The sequence below is a fragment of the Petaurus breviceps genome, unplaced genomic scaffold, assembly GCF_028583685.1.
Source record: "Petaurus breviceps papuanus isolate PSGF00001 unplaced genomic scaffold, PetGlider_PUasm1.0 225, whole genome shotgun sequence".
NCBI classification, from domain to species: Eukaryota; Metazoa; Chordata; class Mammalia; order Diprotodontia; family Petauridae; genus Petaurus; species Petaurus breviceps.
Genome location: NW_027185889.1, coordinates 18039347 through 18062256, shown reverse-complemented (window position 1 = coordinate 18062256; position 22910 = coordinate 18039347). Strand labels below are relative to the sequence as shown.

At 37.8% G+C, this 22910-nt stretch overlaps 1 long non-coding RNA gene across 1 annotated transcript in view; it reads left to right on the top strand.

Moving 5' to 3' along the window:
* The window catches only part of LOC138166639 (uncharacterized), a 6300-nt gene extending 4281 nt beyond the window's left edge, over nucleotides 1-2019 (top strand). The window contains exon 3 of the long non-coding RNA XR_011169667.1: nucleotides 1673-2019. This is a non-coding gene — a long non-coding RNA (uncharacterized lncRNA). The remainder of the gene's footprint in view (nucleotides 1-1672) is intronic.
* Nucleotides 2020-22910: the final 20891 nt, after the last annotated feature.

Below are 22910 nucleotides of genomic sequence, written 5' to 3'. Positions count from 1 at the left end.
GGAAGGAAGGAAGGAAGGAAGGAAGGAAGGAAGGAAGGAAGGAAGGAAAGAAGGAAGGAAAGAGAAAGAAAAGGAAAAGAAAAGAAAAGAAAAAAGAAAAGAAAAGAAAAGAAAAGAAAAGAAAAGAAAAGAAAAGAAAAGAAAAGAAAAGAAAAGAAAAGAAAAGAAAAGAAAAGAAAAGAAAACTATGAGGGCCATGACTGGGCGGAAAGCCCTCTTGGTTGAAGGAATGGTATGCACAGAGGATAGCAAATAGGTTAGCTTGTCATGGACATAGAGTATATGTGGGAGAGTAATAAAAAAAAATATCATACAATGAATCCAGACTTTGGAACCAAGGAAAGGAGCCATGGAAATTTTTTTTTCCTATAGCATCTGGAGTAACTGCTCCCTTATTTACTATTGCTTCATTAAAGGTAATGCATAGGAGAAATCCAGACTTGACCATGAGAAGCTTTGGCAGACATGGAAACAAAGTCAGCCAGCCAGAAATCATTTATTAAGTGCTTACTGTATTTCAAGCACTGTACTAAGTGTTGTCCATAGGAAGCAAAACAAAAACATGGTTCTTGTCCTCAAGGAGTATATATTCTAATGGGGAAATGAACATTCTAGTGGGGAAGAGGTCAGGAAAGGAAAGAAGAAATCGACAAGGACAAAACAGACATCTGCCTTTTACCAGACTCGAATGACGATGATTCGTCTCAGTTTTCTTTCTGCCAGACACCTTTACCCACCATTGTAACTGTGGAGGCTGCCTACCAAACCACAGGCTGTCAGTCAGTGTCTGCAGTGATTCTCACGAGTCACTGTCGTGAAGGAAGTTTGAAAAAAAAAATGAATCATGGGGCCGTGTTACCAAAGAAAATGGCGCATCTGAGGGGATGTGAATGGAATTGTAATAAACCCAGGGTCTCCTTCAGTCCCATCTTGTGTTTAGTGATACTATTATAACTTCAGAGCTCGAATACATTGAGGCTGGATCCCTCATTTTCCAGATGGGGAAAATAAGGCCCATGAAGATGAAGTGACTTAGGAGTATGGGATCATGGATTTGGAGCTGACAGAGACCATGGAGGCCACCTGGCCTAATCCCTTCATTTTGCAGGGGAAGAAACTGAGGACTAAGGAGTTGAAGTGATGTCTAAATCATAGCTTTAGAGCTGAACAGTAATTCTGAGGTCATCTAGTCCAGAACCCTCACTATGCAGATTAGAGCCTCGGGGATGGAAAAGTTGATTTGCCAAAGGTCAGACTGAAATCTATGATCCCATGATTCTGTTAAGACCTTCTTACTGGTACATTTTTAGGGAAAGAAACAATGATATGTAATTCCATGAGTGGAAGTGAAAGAGAAATTTTCTTCTCAAAATCTATGTGTATATATACATATACATTTGTGTGTGTGTATACATGCATACACACACATATATACTTATGTGTATATAAATATACATATTTATATATACAAAGTTGTAGAGAGGAAAAAGTAATCTCACTTTCATTCATGGAACTGCATATCACTTTACATACAATATGTTTGTATAGTATATATACTATACATATAACAAATATATTTAAATATTAAATTCCACATACTGAATTACAAACATTTTATATACTAGATTTTCAATTCAACAAACTAAAGTGAATTTTTTTTTACATCGCCCAGCAGAAAGAGTTCTCTATTTGGAGTCAGAGGACCTGGGTCCAAAAGTTACACCTGCCCCTCACTACCTTCAAGACCTCAGAAAGTCTTTGGAACCTCCTTGGCTCTCTTTTTCATCATTTTAAAAATGTTTTTGCTGTTGGTGGTGTGTGTAAATATGTGCATGTAATGTTTGTTTCTATATTATTACATATGTTACACATCTATATATATAAAATAACATGCAATTCCATGAACTAAAGTGAAAGATTACTTTTTCCTCTCAAGTGTGACATGTTTATTCTATATTTTTACCATGCATTTTCCCTTATATAGTATTATACATAATTACATGTGATACAGTATATGTTTGTATGTGTAATGATATGCAATTACATGAACTAAAGCGAAAGATCACTTTTTCCTCTCTCAAGTGTGACCTATCTATTCTCTATTTTAAAATGCATCTTTCTTTTCCGGTGTGTTCTTTTCCACCTGGGTGGTCTGCAAGCTGTCACCTCTTGGGTGTTTAGTATTCCCCTAGAACTGGCTGCTTTGATAAAATAAAACACTCAATTTCTGATTGTCAAAAGGGACTTTCAGCAGCGTCTAAAATGAGCCTCACCAGCTGTGTGCTGTGGGCAACCTGTCACACTGTCCCCATACTCTGTCAATCCCAGGCCACAGCAGACAAGAAATTACGCTGTTGGAGTCTGTTTCTCACCGTGCTCAGAAAGTTGGCTTCCTAGGCACTATGAGTCCTGCCAGACTGAAGCCAGGGGACCTTCAGTGGTGGCTAGAGAGAAAAGCAATGATGGGAGTGGATGAGCTAAATCATTTGTGAAGTAACTAGGTTGGTGAAATGCAACATGGTGTAGTTCAGGGGCTGGGAACTTGTTTTATACACACACACACACATATAAAAAAAAAATATATATATATGTATATTTTGGTAACTATATTTCCATAGGTTTGGTTTCCTTTGTATTTTATTTCATATATTTAAAAGCATGATTCTGGGAAGGAGTCCATAGGCATCACTAAGATTCTGCCAACGGGGTGTAGGATACAGCAAAAGTTAAGAGCCCTTGGTGTATTAGATTGAGTGCTGGACTTGGAGCAGAGGAGCTGAGTTCAAATCTCTGTCATTTATCAGCTATGTGACCTCTATCAATCTGTTTCTTCACCTATGAAATGAGTTATTTGAACAAGAACACCTGTCAGGTCCCTTTCAGCTTTAAATCTGTGATCCAAACATTCTGTTGCTCTCAAAGCCTCAGGTAATTTCCTAAAAGCACTAGCTAGAGATGAGTTGTGATCTCTGTCTGTGAAGGGAGTTCCCACACTGATGGAATTGCAACTCCTTGGCATTTTAATGTATTAGGTTGGCAGGTTGGAGAATCTCATACACTTAATATATCTAGATGTCAGTGAGTATGCCATCATATCTTTGTGGATGACGAGATATGGGCTGTTTGATGGTATAGTCAGGTATTTTTACAGCTGGTTGAACATCTAGAGTCAGAGTGCTGATTAATAATCAATCAATGTCAGCCAAGGGGGTGGTCTCTGGTGGTATGCCATTGGACTCTGCTTCAACATGCCTTGCCACTTTGCATACTGGGTAATGTAAAGTACATGTCATTGGGGCAATGGAATATACTTTTAGGGGTGTTAGGAGTTAAGGATAATCAAGATTTTACCATATCACTGTGTTAATCCAAAATCTTGGAGAAAATATCAAGTTAAAAAAATTTTACCCAGTATATTCAACTATAAACCACAAAGCCCCTCATTTTCTTTTTAAAAAATTATTACTAGGGGTGGCTAGGTGGCGCAGTGAATAGAGCACCAGGCCTGGAGTCAGGAGGACTTGAGTTCATACCCGGCCTCAGACACTTGGCACACTTACTAGCCGTGTGACCTTGAGCAAGTCACTTAACCCCAATTGCCCTCCAAAAAGCAAAAAAAATTATATATTAATAATAAATAGTGATAAAGAAATGAAATATTTTGATATGTACAACACTTGCTTTCTAGGAGGTGATGTAGGGTTGAAGATCAGGGTCTATGATATTTTGTTGGATTACATGACCAAAGAGTCAAACCTGTAAGGGTGGAAATGAACCTAGAATATAGGTGACAGCAGTGGGAGAACAAGAAGAAGTCTGAGGTCATGATGAGGACAAATGGAAGACATAGGAGCAAGCATGATGTAGGGAAAAGGAAGGATGAGAGGTTATTATTAGAAAGAATTACATGTTCAAAATTTAGGAAGTATTTTGGGGAAATAAATAAGTAATTGAATAAAATGATGATAAACTGTTTATTTAGCCCTTCTTATGTGCCAAGTACTCTACTAGATACTGGGAATACAAATAAAAAATTAAGACAGCTCCTGTACTGAAGGAGTTTACTTTCTAATAGAGGGAGAAAATTCCTCTGCCCATATGGAGAGTCATAGCCTCGTATGTGGCTGTTATTGCTTATATTTCACAAGACATGTTGGTGTTTTTTTTTGGGGGGGGGTTAGATTTTTTCTTCCCTATTTATTCTGTCATTGCTTTTTTTCCTGAAAAAAAAAACTGGGACAATTAACTCTTTTGTCTAATGTAGTTTTCATTCATGATTTCTTGAAAAATATAGCTCTGCAAATCAAGCTTTGAAAAAGCCCACTGGGATTAAAATGGATCTACCTGATATTCCTTTAAACACAAAGAACTGACTCTTACTTGTGTTTGTCCTTCATTTTTGAAGAGGACCATGACATCATGGAAAGGATGACATGACTTGCAGCTGACGTGGATTTAAGTAAGGGAAGACTGTGCAAGGTCACCAGCCTCATTTTCTCCTCCAGGGCCATCTGGGTCCAGTGACCAGACATTCATCAGGACAATGGGTGGGTACTAAAAGGTCCAAGACCAATATTCACCTGCTCATTGTTTGGGTTTTGATGGCTCAGAGTGGGCATAAAAAGAAATTGTTTCTTTTCTGGCCAGAAACTCTGAGGGTCTTTCCCTCCCAAAGTGATTCTTTTGGAAGTCAAACTAGAATGTCTTTTGCCTCAATTCTTACCTAGTCTTCAATCATTGAATGGGTTTTGCCTTAAATAAACTGAGACCTGGGAAAGACCTTAGTATAAAAAGACCAGGAGCAGGGCGGGGGGGGGGGTAGGGACCTGTGACCCCGAGGACACATGTGGCCCTCTAAGTCCTCAAGTGCAGCCCTTTGTCTGAATCCAAAATTCTTTATTCTGTGAAGTTTGGATTCAGTCAAAGGGCCACACTTGAGGATCTGGAGGGCTACATGTGGTCTTAAAGCCACAAGTTCCCCACCCCTGGGTCAGGGTCTCCCACTATATCACTGGCCATCTCCAGTGATCCTGGGCCATCTCCAGTCATCCCAATCTATTTCTTGCCACTGGACTCCCATGACTGGAGGAGAGAGTGAGGCAGACTTTGCATAGTTCTGACTCCCTTAAATCCAATTCACTTGCAAGTTATCACCTCTTGATGTCATCAATCTTCTTTGAGAACAAAGGATGAACAACAGTAAAGGGAGGGGAGAATATATATAAAGGATTGATGGTCAGGTTTTGGTTTGTGAAATCATAAGGATGATAAATAGAGCTATGAGGGATTTGGCTAATTCCTCATTTCCAAAGATGACCACAGTAGAGAAGAACAAAATCAACAGAAATGGAGGAGGTAGATTAATTTGAGGACAAGGGCATTAGAAAGGTAGTTAACTTGAATACTGAAATGATTACAAGAAAAATCAAAGGGATTGGAGTATAAAAGAAGACTGAGAGAGGTGATTGAAGTCATTGGGGAAGGGGAAAGAAAGTAACCTCCCAGCTAGATCATAAAATTTTAGAGAGTAAGAAACACGTTATTTCTTTTGGAATCTTTCCCAGGATCTAGCATAATGACTTGAAGTCTTCCATCCATTGATCCATCCATCTGAATCTTTAAATATCTACTATCTACATGTTACTGTACTAGGAAAAAAAGACCAAGAGAAAAAAGACAATTTCTGATATCAACTGCATCACAGTCTACTGGGGGACATGTACAAGGCAAATATGAAAAAAGTGTTGTTGCTTTTACTTGCCTAACATTAAATTTTCTTTGCAACAGAAGGACTCTAAGGCTATGGTTCTTACCTTTTTAGCATGTGTCATGAATTTCTTTCAGTCTTGTGAAACCCATTAAACCTTTTTGAAAATGGTACTTTGAAATCCACAAAATAAAATATATAGGTTAACAAAGGATAACAATTATATTGAAATTCAGTATGATTTTTTTTAAGTTCATAGATGCAGGGCTAAAAATTTCTGCTATTGAGATTTGTCTCCAGGAGTCAAGATGGCAGAGTAAGAAGCAAGTCACTCTCATCCTCCCTAATTGATCTCTGAAAGCACAGAAAATATCACCCCAGAGGGGTGGCTAGGTGGCGCAGTGAATAGAGCATCAGCCCTGGAGTCAGGAGGACCTCAGTTTAAATCCGGCCTCAAACACTTAACACAAAAACTAGCCATGTGACCTTAGGCAAGTCACTTAACCCCAAGTGCCCTCCAAAAAAAATATATCACCCCAGGAAAAACCCTGTAATAGCTGAACCAGCAGAAAGACAGGGTACAATATTATTGTAGACCAGGAAGCTTGGGGAACTCACAAGAAAGGTCTCTCTAGCTCTGGGGGAGGACAAGATGGCAGATGTCCCACCAAACAAGTGTCAAGCCCCACCTCAGCAAACCTGGGGGAGATCCTGAGCCTCAGGGTGATGGAGCAGGCAAGTGACAACAGCAGAACCCCTACGTGCTTCAGCACAGGCAGGGGAACCCATAGACACCAGCTTGGGAAACCACCATGTGTACTGGTATTCTCCAGCAGCCAAATCTCCCAGTGCTTCAGCACAACTCCAGGAGGCACAGTTCCAGGCTGGCAGACATCCTCCAGCAGTCAAACATTCGAGTGCCAAGCCTGGGTGAACAGATATCCCCCAGGGCCAGAGAGCTTCAGTGTGGCTGAGCCCAGCTCAGCACCAGGTAAGCTGCCAGACTCCCTACAGCCTCCAGCTGTCAGCACCTGAGGTCCCAGCTCACAAAGCCAATTAGCAGGTCCTGGACCCCCAGCACAAGAAGCTTGAGTCAGTGCCCCCTGTGCTCCAGCAGGAGAGCTCAACTCTAAAAGCCAGGAATTAGGCAAACACCATGAGCAAAAAGCAGAAACAGACCGCAACCAAAGATTCTTATTATGGGGACAGGGAAGATCAAGGCACAAAATCAGAAGAGGTCAACACTGTCAGCATACTCACATCTGAAAGCTCAAAGGGGAATATGAACTGGTCTTAAGCCCAAAAAGCCTTCTTGGAAGAGCTCAAGAAGGATTTTAAAAGTCAAATAAGACAGGTAGAAGAAAAAATAGGAAAAGAAATGAGTGCTATGCAAGAGAGAGACAACAGCTTGGAAAAGGAAGGAGAAAAAACGACTCTACAATACAAGTCCTTAAAAAGTAGAATTGGCCAAATGGAAGAGGAGGCACAAAAACTCACTGAAAAGGAGAACTTCTTAAAAAGTGAAAAGGGCCAAATGGAAAAGGAGGTGCAAAATCTAATAGAAAAAAATAATTTGTTAAAAATTAGAATTGGGCAAGTAGAAGCTAACGACTATCTGAGAAATCAATAATCAGTCCAACAGAAACAAAAGAATGAAAAAAATGGAAGAAAACATAAAATACCTCATTGGTAAAAGACCTGGAAAATAGATGCAGGATTGACAATTTAAATTTTTTTGGTCTACCTGAAAACCATAATGAAAAAAGAGCCTGGATAGCATCTTTCATGAAATGATCAAGGAAAACTACCCCTGAGGTCCTAGAACCAGAAGGTAACATTCATCAAAAGAATCACCTCTTAAAAGAGATCCCAAATTGAAAATTCTAAGGAATATTGTAGCCATATTCCAAAATTACCAGGTTAAGGAGAAAATACTGCAAGCAGCCAGAAAGAAACAATTTAAATATCATGGGATTACAGTCAGGATTATGCAGGACCTTGCCACTTCTACATTAAAAGATCAGAGGGTGTAGAATATGATATTCCACAAGGCAAAAGAACTTGAATTACAACCAAGGATTGACTACCCAGCAAAATTGAGCATAATCTCTCAGGGGAGAAGATGGAAATTCAATGAAATAGGTGAATTCCAAACCTTCCGGATGAAAATACCAAAATCAAACAGAAAATTTGATCTTCAAATTCAACACTCAAAAGAGGCATAAAAAAGGTAAATAGGAAAAAAATAACACATTGTTAATAAGGGCAGACTGTTTATATCCCTACAAGAGAAAATAACCTTTGTAACTATTGATAACTGTACTGTTATGCCATTTAAAGGGGGACATATATATAGACAGAGGGTGTGGGTATAAGTTGATTTTGATGAGATGATAAAACATCTAATTAAGTGGTGAAAGGGGATTGTACTGGGAAAGGAGGACTCAGGCCAGGATAAATTACATCACATGAAAAGGCACAAAAATTTATCACAGTAGAAGAAAAGAAGGGAAGGAGATGAGCATTGCTCTGATCAGATTTGGCTCAAAGAGGGAATAACATAATCACTTAGTCATAGAAATCTAACTTACCCTATGAGGGGGGAAGAAGTAGATGGGAGGGAGGGAACAAGCAGTTAGGGTAAAGGGGAAGAAAAGGGAATGGACTGACAGAAGGGAGGGCAGACTGAGGGAGGAGATAGTTGAGAGCAAAACTCTAGTGAGAAGGGAAAGGGAGAAGGGAGAGAGAAAAGTATAAATGGTGGTGGGGGGGAATAGGATAGAGAGAAAGACACAGATAGTAGTAATAACTGTGAATGTGAATGGGATGAACTCTCCCATAAACTGGAAGCAGATAACAGAGAGGATTAAGAACTATAATCTTAAAATATGTTGTTTACAACAAACACATTTGAAGCAGAGATACACAAAGAGTAAAGGTAAAAGGGTGGAGCAGAATATATTATGCTTCAACTGAAGTAAAAAAAAAAAGCAGGTGTAGCAATCCTGATCTCAGACAAAGCAAAAGCAAAAAAAGATCTAATCAAAAGAGATAAGGAAGGAAACTGTATTCTGCTAAAAGACACCATAGATGATGAAGTAATATCACTACTAAACATAGATGTACCAAGTAGTATAGAATCCAAATTCTTAGAGGAGAAGTTAAGGGAGTTACAGGAGGAAATAGACAGCAAAACTATACCAGTGGGGGGGACTTCAAACTCCCCCTCACAGAACTAAATAAATCTAACCTCTAAATAGACAAGAAAGAAGTTAAGGAAATAAATAGAATTTCAGAAAACTTAGATATGTTTGACCCCTAGAGAAAATTGAACGGGGATAAAAAGAAATATACCTTTTTCTTGGCAGTATGTGGCACCTACACAAAAAAATGACCATGTATTAGGGCAAAAAACCTCAAAATCCAATGCAGAAAGATAGAAATATTAAATGCATCCTTTTCAGATCATGATGGAATAAAAATTACATGCAATAAAGGGCAACAGAAATACAGATGAAAAATTAACTGGAAACTAAATAATCTAATCCTAAAGAATGAATGGGTCAAACAACAAATCATAGAAATAATCAATAACTTCATTAAAGAGAATAACAATAATGAGACAACTTAGCAAAAGGGAAAGTTTTATATCTCTAAATTTTTACATGAATAAAATAAAGATACCAATGAATTAGACATACTACTAAAAAAAAACTAGAAAAAGAACAAATTAAAAATCCCCAATTAAATGCCAAATTAGAAATTCTGAAAACCAAAAGAGAAATAAATAACATTGAAATTAAGAAAACTACTGAACTAATAAACAAAACTAAGAGCTGGTTTTATATTAAAAAAAAACCTTTGGTTAATTTGATTTTTTTAAAAAGAAAGAAGAAAACCAAATTAACAGCATTAAAAATAAAAAGGGTGAATTCATCACCAATGAAGAGGAAATCAAAACAATAAGTAGGAGCTATTTTTGCCCAACTGTATGCCAATAAATTTTACAATCTTACTGAAATGGATAAAGATTTATAAAGATACAAATTGCTCAAATTAACAAAAGAGGAAATAAAATACTTAACCCTATTTCAGAAAAAGAAATTGAACAAGCAATCAATGAACTCCCTAATAAAAAATCTCCAGGGTCAGATGGATTTACAAGTGAATTCTATCAAGCATTTAAAGAACAATTAATTCCAATATTATATAAACTATTTGGGAAAATAGATGAATGAGTATTACCAAATTCTTTTTATGCCATAATATGTTGTTCATACCTAAGCTGGGAAGAACCAAAACAGAGAAAGAAAATTATAGACCAATTTCCCTAATGAACACAGATGCAAAAATTTTAAATAAAATATTAGCAAAGAGAATACAACAACTTATCTCCAAGATGATACATTATGACCAGGTAGGATTTATACCAAGAATGCAGGGCTGGTACAATATGAGGAAAACTATCAGCATAATCGACCATATCAACAACAAAACTAACAAATCATATGATTATCTCAATAGAAGCAAAAAAAGCTTGTGACAAAATACAATACCCATTTCTATTAAAAACATTAGAAAGCTTAGGAATAAATTGAGTCTTCCTTAAAATGATTGGTAGCATCTATCTAAAACCATCAACAGCTTTATATGTAATAGGAATAAGCTAGAAGCATTTCCAATAAGATTAGAGGTGGAACAAGGGATGTCCACTGTTGTTCAATATTGTACTAGAAATGTTAGCTTTAGCTATAAGAAAGTGAAAGAATTAAAACAGGTAAAAAAGAAACAAAGCTATCACTCTTTGCAGATGTTATGGTGGTATACTTAGAAAGTCCTAGATAATCAAGTAAAAACTATTTCAAATAATAAACAAGTTTAGCAGAGTTGTAGGATATAAAATAAACCTACATAAATCATCAGCATTTCTATACATTGCTAACAAAGACCAACAGTAAGAGACAGAAAAAGAAAACCCATTTACGTAGACATAAAATATTTGGGAATCTACCTGCCAAAACAAACCCAGAAACTATATGGATTCAATTACAAAACACTTCTCACACAAATAAAGTCAGATCTAAATAGTTGGAAAAAATCCCCCCCCCCCAAAAAAAAAAATCCCAGCCCATGGGTAGGCTGAGCTAATACAATAAAAATGATAATTCTACCTCAATTAAATTACTTATTCAATGGCATATCAATCAAACTATTATTTTACAGAGAAAAATTATTTTATAGAGCTAGAAAAAAATAACAAATCTCATCTGGAAGAACAAAAGGTCCAGAATATCAAGGGAGTTAATGAAAAGAAATGCAAGTGAATGTGGTCTAGCTGTACCAGATCTTAAATTGTACTATTAAGCAGCAATCATCAAAACTACTTGGTACTGTTTAAGAAATAGAGTGGTGGATCGGTGGGATAGGTTAGGTACACAAGACACAACAGTTAATGACAATAATAATCTACTATTTGATAAACCCAAAGACTCTAGCTTATGGGATAAGAACTCACTATTTCACAAAAACTGCTGGGAAAACTGGAAAATAGTATGGAAGAAACTAGGCATAGACCAATATCTTATGCTGTATACCAAGATAAAGTCAAAATGGGCACATGATTTAGAAAAAGACTGATACTATAAGTAAACTAGGAGAGCAAGGAATAGTTTACTTGTCAGATCTATGGAAAACGGAAGAATTTATGACCAAACAAGAGATAAAGAACAATATGAGGGGCAGCTAGGTGGCTAAGTGAATAGAACACTGGCCCTGGAGTCAAGAGGATCTGAGTTCAAATCCGGCCTCAGACTCGGAATACTTACTAGCCAAGTGACTTTGGGCAAGTCAGTTAATCCCAAATGCCCTCCAAAGGCAAAAAAAAAGAACAATATGAAATGCAAAATGGATAATTTTGACTACATTAAACTGAAAAATTTTTGCATAAACAAAGCCAATGCAATCAAGATTAGAAGGGAGACAGAAAGCTGGGAAACAATTTTTACAACTAATATCTCTGATAAAGACCTCTATATTCTAAAATACAGAGAGAACTGAGTCACATTTATAAGAATACAAGTCATTCCCCAACTGATAAATGGTCAAAGCATATGAATAGGTAGTTTTCAATGAAAGAAATTAAAGCTATCTACTATTTTTTTCATATCTAATATGAAAAAAATGCTTCAAATCACTACTGATTAGAGAAATGCACACGAAACAACTATGAGGTACCACCTTACAGATTGGCTAATGTGACAAAACATTAAAATGACAAATGCTGGAGATGTGGGAAAACTGAAACACATGCATTATTGGTGGAGTTGTGAACTCATCCAACCATTCTGGAGAGCAATTTGGAACTACACCTAAAGGGCTATAAAATTGTACACACCCTTAGACCCAGCAATACCACTTCTAGGACTGTATCCCAAAGAGATCATAAAAACAGGAAAAGAACCCACATGTACAAAAGTATTTATTGCAGCTCTTTTGGTGCTGGCAAAGAACTGGAAATTGAGGGGATATCCATCAATTGGGGAATTACTGAACAAGTTGTGGTATATAAATATAATGGAATACTATTGTGCTATAACAAAAGATGAGTAGGCTGACTTCGAAAAAACCTGCAAAGACTTATATGAACTGATGCTGAGTGAAGTGAGCAGAACCAAGAGAACATTGTACACAGTAACAGTCACACTGTGCAATGACAGACCTTGATAGACTTAGCTCTGTTCAGCTATGCAAGATCCTTTAAGACAACTCCAAAAGACTCACTATGGAAAATGCTATCCCCATCCAGAGAAAGAATTTTGGAGTCTGAATGCAGATGGAAACATACTATTTGCTCTCCTTTTCTTTTGTCATTTTGTTTCTTCTTTCTCATGGTTCCTCCCATTAGTTCTAATTCTTCTTTACCTCATGACTAATGTGAAAATGTGTATGCATAAGTAGAGCCTATACCAGATTGCACACTGTCTTGGAGAAGAGAATAGGAGAGGGTGAAGGAGAAAATTCAAAACCCAAAATCTTATGGAAGTGAATGCTGAAAACTAAAAAAAAATAATAATAGTTAATCATATTTTTAAAAGAAATTCCTGCATTATAGACCAAGTTTTTCACTTAGAATCATAAAACTGAAATCTCACCTGATGACCCTAGGTGTAAAGACCCTATGCAAGTCACTTAACCTCTGTGGATCTTAATTGCTGGGATTTCTCTGCCAAGAGAGGCAACATAATGCAGTGAGAAAAGCAGCTAATTTCAGTTCAAAGTCTCTGCCTACCTACCTCTCAATGGACAGAACACTTAACCTCTCTTGGCATCAGTTTCTTTTTCTGAAAAAATAGACTGAATGATTTCCAAGGTCCTTAGGAAATTATTTCCAGACCTTAGAATTCTATATAAATGCTAACAATTATTGTTGTTATAGTTATTCTTGCCCCAAGAGCTTACACATACACACACACTCACTAATCCTTCTATTCATGTGTAAGGTATTTAGGATTATAATTTACTCAAGCTTGAAAAATGTACCCTTTCTTCCTTGCTGATACTTTCCAAGCCTACAGATAGATAATGTTGAACCACATTCTACATTGACTGGTTCCTCTCGTTTATTCTTTTTTTCTTCTCAAAAGAAATATGGCAGAGATAACGGACCAAAAGAGTTTACAGATCTTGAATGAACATGAGGCAATCCATTAAAAATGACACAGTGGTGTTTTCATGATGACGAATTTGGATCTACACTTCCAATGTGGACCCATCCCAGACCTGGTGGGGCAGGGGGTGGCGGAACATGAAACAGGTTGTCAGAAATATGAGTCCAAAATATGAGTCAACCGAAGACACACACAAACACACACTTACATAAATCCCCCCCATCATAATTGAAATACAGCTGGTGAATTTCTATATGAGAACAAAAATCAGTGGAACAACTCCGCTGATAAAGTTAGAGTGCTGTCTCAAAGTTTGCTGTGATGATGAATGCTCTTTTCTTAATGAGAATGCTTCAAAATATTAAATATGTAATCTAAGAATAATCTGAACACACTGCACGTTTTCATAATTAGTTCGTCACTTTTATTTACTTCATGTATAATACATAACAGCCTACATCATAAAATAAATTAACAACTAAATGTCAGATCCCCTCCTCCCCTCACACTTAGGCCATCTGCTTAGGTACTCAGAGTGACACCCACTGGCACGAGGAAATATATTGCCAGATAAAATTCTTACCATCACTAGAAAGTCATGTTTCAAATCATTGACCCTCTGCTCCCTTCCTTAGTTTGGTTATGCCCTTGCCTTCCAAACTTAGGTTACAGTCTGATCCACAGCACTAGTTCTGAATCTGTATAGATCTCTAGTAGTGTAGGGGAAGGAGTTTTGGGGAGCTTGGAAGTAGTCTGAGAATTCACAAGCTTTATCCTTTTAAATCTTTATTTAGATCCAACAAAATATGCAACCTAATTCAGTTGTAATAAATAAGTCAACATACTTTCAGTAGACTGAACAATGAATCTTGTACCTAAATACATATCACTATTTTTCAAATGCCTATACTTGTGTGCCAAATTAAACACGAATTCCTTTTAAAAACATGCTTATGTTCATGGTACCTTTTTGTCATCATGTATTTTCTCAAGCGATGGATATTAATAGGACAAGCACTGTTCATCAAAAATATAACTAGGGTGGGGTGATTAGGACTTTTTAACAAGGTTCTAAACCAACAGGTGATAGCACTTGAGGTTTCTCATAGAACGAACAGAGTTTGGCACTTAGTTAACAAGAATAATTATCTAAGATAGAATGCTACCAGACATTGGGTGGTTATGAGCCTCTTCCCTTCCTTGCCTGTCGGAAGGAAGGAAGGAAGGAAGACATTTTGAGAATGCCCTTCATGTCATTTGCTTTGGGTTTAGTTTGTGGGGCTCACCCCAGACACACACACATACACACACACACACACGCACACGCACACATACACACACACACACACACACCAATTGTGGTTCTGTTATCATTTAGGTTTTTTGATATTAAAATAGGACCTTCCAACTCAGTAAAGGTTGAGAATCACTTTCAACACATAATCAATTGTCCAGACACAAGAAGTTGTCTCTTACATGCTTTATCCTAGTATTATCTTCCCTTTCATGATTTGAATGTCTAAATATTAATTAGCAAATAATTATCTATATGACTTGGGGCCCTTAATATCTGGTTCAGTCTCTGAACCCCACTTTTAAAAGTGAAGGTGATAGGGAGTATTCTGGCCAAATGCCCTTCCCCAATGGAACTCAGAGCTAGAAGAGTTACTGGAACTAACTGGAAAGCCCTTCCTCTTCACCTCCGCCACTTGGAATCCTTGGGTTTTTTTAAGATTCAGCCAAAGTCCCATCTTCTGCATGAAGTCATTCTTGGTCTCCCTTGCCCCCACCAACTGCTAGTGCTTCCATTCCCCAAACTAACTTGCATTTACTTTGTATATTTTTGGTCATATAGACTATCCCCATCATTAGCAAGTAAGCTCCCTGAGGGCAGTAACTGTTTTGCATTTGTCTTCATATCCACAGGCTTAGGCCATTGGGTGGCACATAGCAAACACTTAATAAATGCTTGTTGACTGACTGAATGACTGCCTGATTAGCAGACTCCAGTATCTTTTGCACCAAACTGAAGAAAATTAAATTCATTTGAAAAGTAAATTCCTTTAGGGCAGAAACAGTCTTTGTCTTTGTTTGTTTTGCTTTTTGGAGGTTATTTGGGGTTAAGTGACTTGCTCAAGGTCACAGTTTTTTGTGTTAAGTGTCTGAAGCCAAATTTTAACTCAGGTCCTCCTGACTCCAGGGCCAGTGCTCTATTCACTGTGCCACCTAGCCACTCCCAGTCTTTGTCTTTGTGAACCAGTCTATTTTATTGTAGGGGCTTAATAAGATGCTTGTTCTATTGAATCACACTGAATTGAACTGAATGTTGGATTAAGACAGAGTATCAAGTTTGGTCATTTCTGATGAGGAGATCATAGACTGAGATCTGGAAAAGATCTCAGAACACAACACCATAAGCTCCACATGATATAAGCAAGAGTTTCAGGAACCTAGGCTAGAATAAAAACATCTGGAGGACAAGAATTGTTTTCTTTTTTTATCTTTGTGTAACTCATTTGTGCCTAGCACAGTGTCTGATACTGAGTAAACATTTAATAAATGCTTGTTGATTAACTGATACAAAACTTATTTTCTCTCTTTTTCTTTCCTTCCAGTTCTCTATTCGTCTTCATCCCCTCTTTCACAAGAACAAATGTGTAAACACAACAAACATTTTATATATGTACATATACATGTATGTGTGTACATGCATAAACATACATACACACATATATCTCTATAGAAATTCTACTCAGGTTCTGTCATGCAGATGATGAATTGGAATGGAACACGATCAAAAAGGAATGATAATAATATAATAATTAATAATAATGATGATGATAAAACAACATTTACATAATGTTTACTATAAGCTAAGCACTTCATAAATATTATCTTATTTTATCCTCACAAAAACCCTGGGAGATATGTGCTATTATTATCCCCATTTTACAGATGAGGAAACTGAAGCAGAGAGGTTTAAATGACTTGCCCAAAGGCACACAGCTAATAAGTATCTGAGACAGGATTTGAACTCAGGTCTTCCTGACTCCAAGTTCAACATTCTATCTACTCCATCACCTTAGCATGAGTTCCAAGCCAGGAAGTCTTGATCTGGCTAGTTTTCAATCAGCCCAACATGAACAGGGCCTTAGTTTGGCCAATCTGAAAAATGTATGACATTTGGTGCTATCTCTAGGTTCCCATCTTTCTCTTACCATTATGAATGCCTTTTTGAAGCATTTCCATATCCATTGTACATTCATGTTATCACGCAAGAAGAAGAGAAGACAAAAGAGAAGAGAAAGGCAGGTGACATGATTTCCAATACAAATTTTCAGCATGGAGCTCACCACACTTGAAAAGTAAAGGCTTTACAGCATTTACTTTGCTAAAAAGTTAGGCCAAAAACCTATCCCCCCACAAACTTTTTCAGGGGTTTTAATACCAAATTCTAATATTAACTCCCTTTGTGATTTTGGGTAAATTACATAACCATGCCCCCACCCCTTGCTTCCTCTGCCAAAGAATAATAAAAATAATTTCTTGTTCCTATAACACACCTTTTATCACTGAAGCTCAGAGGCTTGTATTACTTCCCTACCTACCACTCATGCTGTGCTGTGAAAATTAATTAGCTAATGTCTGGAAAGTGCTTTCAAGATGAAAAGTACTATGTAAGTGTTAAGTGCCACCCAAGAGTGCCAATGAGGACAACCCAATAGAGAACCTATTAGGTCTTCTGGGAAATGAGTGAATAGCCAGCTAGAAAAAGCTGGGTGACAAAATTAAAAATGAAAGAAAGAAAGTAGCCTTCCAGAGAAGATTCAACAAAACCCACACCATTTACCATGTAAACAAACACAGATGTATTTACAAGATGAAGAGAATCAATTCTGGGGCTTGGGTAGGGAAAGAGAAACTAACTCTTCTTTCTTTGGAGGAATATTATTATTTTAGAAATGTCATGGGGAAGTAAATGGAGATTAGGATTAAGTTGACTGGCTGGGAGTGATGGGGTGGAGACAGAGAAAATCTGATGAAAAAACAATGACCTACAGACTACTGAGCTTGAAGAGCAGGAAGGATAATGGTTCAAGGGGTATCACTACTAATGATAGCCCTAAATTACCCAGGATCCCCCTGGAACTGTCCCTGCAAGTAGAAATAAAGGGGCGGGGGGAGTTCAGATGCCCAGGATTCAGAACCACTGGACAAGGCCGAATCTGAAAGCAACCAAGATGGGCCTTAAGTCCATGATATAAGTGAATTGGTTGAAGTAACTGGGCATTTCTGAACTGGAGAAGAGAAGACTCAGGGAGAGTATGGTAGCTGTCTTCAAGTATTTGAAGGATTCTACTTCCCATTTAAACTGTACATATCTTGTAAAAAAAAAAAAAGCTTTTTAAACAAATTGTATACTATTTCTCCCATTAGAATGTGAATTCCTTGAGGGCTGAGAGCACATTTTTGCCTATCTTGATTACTAGCACTTAACAGAGTACTTGGCACTTAATGTTTGCTGACTTGTTGTTCAGTTGCACCCAACATGTTGGAGTTTTCTTGGCAGAGATACTGGAGCACTTTGCCATTTCCTTCTCCAGCTCATTTTACAGATGAGGAAACTGAGGCAAACAGGGTTAAGTGACTTGCCCAGGGTTACACAGCTAGTAAGCATCTGAGGCCAGATTTGAACTCATTTAGATGAGTCTTCCTGACTTTAGACCCGGGTCTCTATCTGCTGTACCAACTAGCTGCCCTTTTGACTTGACTGACTGACAAAACCTGGAGCTGTGGGTGGAACCTGAAAAGAGGTCCATTTAGGCTAGATGTGAAGAAGAGCTTCCTAGTGATTAGAGTTGTCCAAGGGTGGATGGATGCCACAAAAAGTAGAAGATTCTCTTTCCTTGGATATTTTCAGGAAAGTACTGGATGACCACTTGGCAGGGATTTTTCATCTATCAGTTGGACTGGGTCCCATGGTGCCAATATTGTATAGGTGTAATTTTTCCCCAGGAGAAAGTATACTTCCAGAGACTCAAATCATAGTCCCCCACTAGTTCAGGCTACCACATGGACACTGTAACCCCAAGATTCCTTGACTGAGTTACCCTTTCCCAATTCCCACCATAGCTTTCATGGCAGTTAGATTCAGAATCTCTGGAGGTTGGGCCATACCCCTAACACTGCTTCTGCAACTCAGTCATCTCTACCACCATCCCTAATACTCAATTGAATTTGTCACAGTACAAGAACTTCTAGCTACAACATTAGACCCCCTATCCTTCTGAACTTTTTAAATTCAATAACTTAGCAACCATATCTCCAAATGCTTTCAATACCCCTGGAACAGGGTAGGCCTAGTAACATTAACTTATTAAGATCTAATCTATTCTTACTTTGTTTCTAGTTTTGCTCCCAAAGACTCATCCTCAAACTGAGAAATACATAGCAAAAGTAACAAATACAGGAACTCAAGATAAATGATGAGATGATAGTACACATAGATGTCTTCAATGAATTGAAGTCACCAGACCCAGATGAATCCCCAGGATGGGGAAAGAGCTTTTGGATGGTAGTGGATGTTAGTGTTAAGCCACTGTCTGCAAAAAACTCTGGAGAACAATACAGACACCATACCGTGTTTCCCTGATAATAAGACACTGTCTTATTAATTTTTTTGGAAAGAAAAACACCAGAGGGCTTATTTTCAGGGGAGGGCTTATGTTGTCCTGCCTCAGCTCTCCTCCGCGGCACTGCTCTCAATGGCGCCAGCAAGCAAATCACTGGGGAAGAACAGGATGACGCGCTCACTGCTGCATCTCTGATTGGATGCAGCTCGGAGCACGGCGTGCGTTTCACCCGGGGGGGGACGGTGCATACAGAGGGTACCGTAATGTAGCGTGTAGCGCAGGGGATCACCTTCACTACAGTAGCAATCTCAATAGGGCTTATTTTCGGGGGAGGGCTTATTTTAGAGGAATCTTACACAGTAAGGGGAGGGCTTATTTTCAGGATAGGTCTTATTATCGGGGAAACATGGTAGGACTGGAAAAAATTAAATGGTACTCATTTTGGACGTCAATTTCATTGATGAAATATTCATCAAAGCAGATCCAGAATTGGTCTGAGGGTTGATTTTTAGCAGAGGAAGCACTCCAACAGGTGCCTTGATGATTGAAGCCTTCCATGAGTGCGTATCAACTTTGGAACTGGCTTTGAAAACTCATCATCTATCTCTTCCTTCTGATCAGGTCATCTGCAGTATGCTCACAACCTAATTTTTTTTCCTGTTATCTGTATCTATTGATACTTGTCCCAATTCCATACATCATGCTTCTGTCCTTTTCCCCTTATTTTCCCAGACAAGTATAGTTGAATGATATGTAATATTACTTAAATTATAACCAAGTAGCAACAGGAAAAAGTGATGTAAAAAGATGGATTTTTCAAGAGATAGAGAATATTTTGAAACACAAAATGAATAATTTTGATTGCATTAAACTAAAAAAAAGGTTTTTCACAGACAAAGTCAATGCAGCCAAGATTAAAAGGAAAGCAGAAAACTGGGAAACCATTTTTACAGCCAGTATCTCTGATAAAGGTCTCATTTCTAAAATATATAGAGAACTGAGTCAAATTTATAAGAATACAAGCTATTCTCAAATAGATAAATGGTCAAATGATATGAACAGGCAGTTTGCAGACAAATAAATAAAGGTTATTTTTGTATATGTGGGTCCTTTTACCTTTTCTTATGATCTTTTTAGCATACAGACCTAGTAGTGGTATTACTGGATCAAAGGCTATGCAGAGTGTTATATCCCTCTGTGCATAATTCCAAACTTCTCTCCAGAATGGAAGGATCAGTTTACAACTCCACCAAAAATGCATTAGTGTCCCAATTTTCCTGCATCTTCTGGATCATTTTCCTGTTTTGTCTTATTAACCAATCTGATAGGTTATAAGAGTTATTTTAATTTGCATTTGTCTAATCAATAGTGATTTAGAGCATTTTTATATGACTATATATATGTGTATATATATAGATAGATAGATAGCTGTATGTATGTATATATACACACCCACATACCCAGAATGTACTTTACATTTTGTATATATTTGAAATACATACATATACATATATATATATATATATACATATACACACACATACCTAGATGCCCATAAGCATATATATATGCCCTCAAATGACTATATATGACTGTATTAATCTTATTTTCACTTGTCATCTGTTTCTCTGTAGGTGGATCACATCTTCCTTCATAAAAGTCTTTTGTTATTTTTCTAAGTCTACCAGCTTATCATTTCTTAGACCACGATGATATTCCAAGTCAATTGCATTCTATCTGGGAGATTATCTGAGAGGTTTTTTTCCCAGTTTGTCTGTATTCCCTCTATTCTTGGCCACATGGGTTTTATTTATGTGGGAAAATCTTAATTTAAAATAATTGAAATTATCCATTTTATACATCAACACTACTCTCACCTTATAATAGGGTTTAAGGTCTGACACTGCTGAATCTAGTTCCTTTACATCTTTTCCCCTGGTTTCTTTGAAGTTCCTGGCCCTCTGACTCAGTAATATCATTTTTAGTAATTTAATTGGGATGGCATTCCACTAATAGATTAGTTAGGTAAAACTGTCATTTTTAAAAATTACATTAGCTTTACCTACCCATGCACAATAAATATTACTCCAATTATTTAGATCTAACTTTGTATAAAACATTTTATATTTATATTCATATAGTTCCTGTGTCTGTTTTGGCAGGTATATTCTCATATTTATATTTATTTATGGTCTAAAATTTTTGATCATTTTATTTTTTCATGTAAGATTTCATTTTTCCATTAAGTTAAAACATGGCAAGGCATTCCTTCAATGCTTTTACCTTCTCCTTTAATGGGGAGAACCACCACCTTTTGGTGAATATGAAGTTGTTACTTAGGTTTGGTAAGGACACTGACATAGCACAACCTTTGCAGGTGGCAGCCACAGAACTATTCAGCTCATCCTTTGTTCAAACCCACTTACAAAGCAGCTTCTGCTTCTAACCTTCTCTGCTGGTTGGCATAAGGGCAAAGAGTCCCTGAGCAAGGATCCTTGATAGGGAGTACTCTAGAAAGGAGGGGAAGTCCTTTATCTGCTAGTAATGGAAGATGAGAAGACTGAAAATTCAATAATCATTTTAACTAAACAGAGATAGAAGTGAGCAAAGATCCCCAGGGTTTCTCCAGGAAAAGTATGCTATGTGAAAAGTCAATAAATATTTATGTTCCAGGCATTGTGCTAAGTGATGGGGATACAAATACAAGCAAAAAGATAGTCCCTGCCTTCAAGGAGCTATATTCTAAAGGGGGAAGACAAAGCATGAAAAATTAAGAAGGGGGTGGGTGATGTTGAGGCATGGTGGTGAAATACAGGGGCTGCAGGATGGCTTAGCTCAGCCCTTCTCCAAGATGGCAGTTCTGGAAAGAGCTCCGGAATGGGAGTAAGTCACAGGGGCAGAAGGAGAAGGCAGGTAAAGCATGGTGATGAAGTTTGGAGAATGAAGGATGGTTGGTCAAAATGGAGGTTACAAAACGACCTACCAAACAGGAAATGGGGGTCACAAGGTTGGAAGGAGAACACAGATAAGGAAGAGTGGCAAAGTCTAGAGATCATGCCTTCCTCCCCATAAGACCCTTTGCCCAGATGAAAACAAACTCTTCACCCAGTTAGTTCACCATGGATTCCAGAATCAAATGTTATTTGCAATATTATTTGCATCTTATACCTTAACTAGACCAATCTCTGCCACCCCCAAGTGATGCATTTAATATTTTTGCCTTTCTTTAGATTTCCCCCACTTCTTTCCAAGTTATCTGATACTACTTGGCAAAGGTAATTACATTGTGATTGGAAGGCTGTGGTCAATACCCTGACACAAAGACCAAGGGTCAAGGTCACAGGTTCTAAAGTAGAAACCTGTTGATCCCTCTGATGGTTGTGTCAAGGGTTAGTCAATATAGCACAGTGAAAAGCTATCTTTTTGAGAGTATATTCGAGAGTAGAAGTCCACTCTCTGGAACCAAACCTTAAAAGTGCAGACAGACTTGAGCCCAAGGCAATACATTCCTCAGAAAGGATGAGCTACATAATATTTCCACAACTCAGTAACAATGGCTGCAGTGCAGATCAGCAAGGCAATGAAACTAGTAAGTGTCAGAAGAGAGAACTGTCCAGCATCCCAGACTCAGAGCTGGAAGGGAGCTTAGTAACCACTTAATCCAACCCTGTGTTTTGCAGTTGCTCCCAAAAGAGGGAAGTGACTTGTCCAAGTCCACACAGGTTAGTAAGGGGCAAAGGTGGGAAATCTATATCCTCTGACTTTACATCCAGGGCTCCGTCCACTGTTCCACATGGCATCTCAAATGAGGCATCATCTGGGAGGAATGTATGAGTTGTAAGCCTAAATTTTTCTAGAAGGAGCTTCCTGCTAGCCCTGAACCACCACTCTTAGAATAACAAA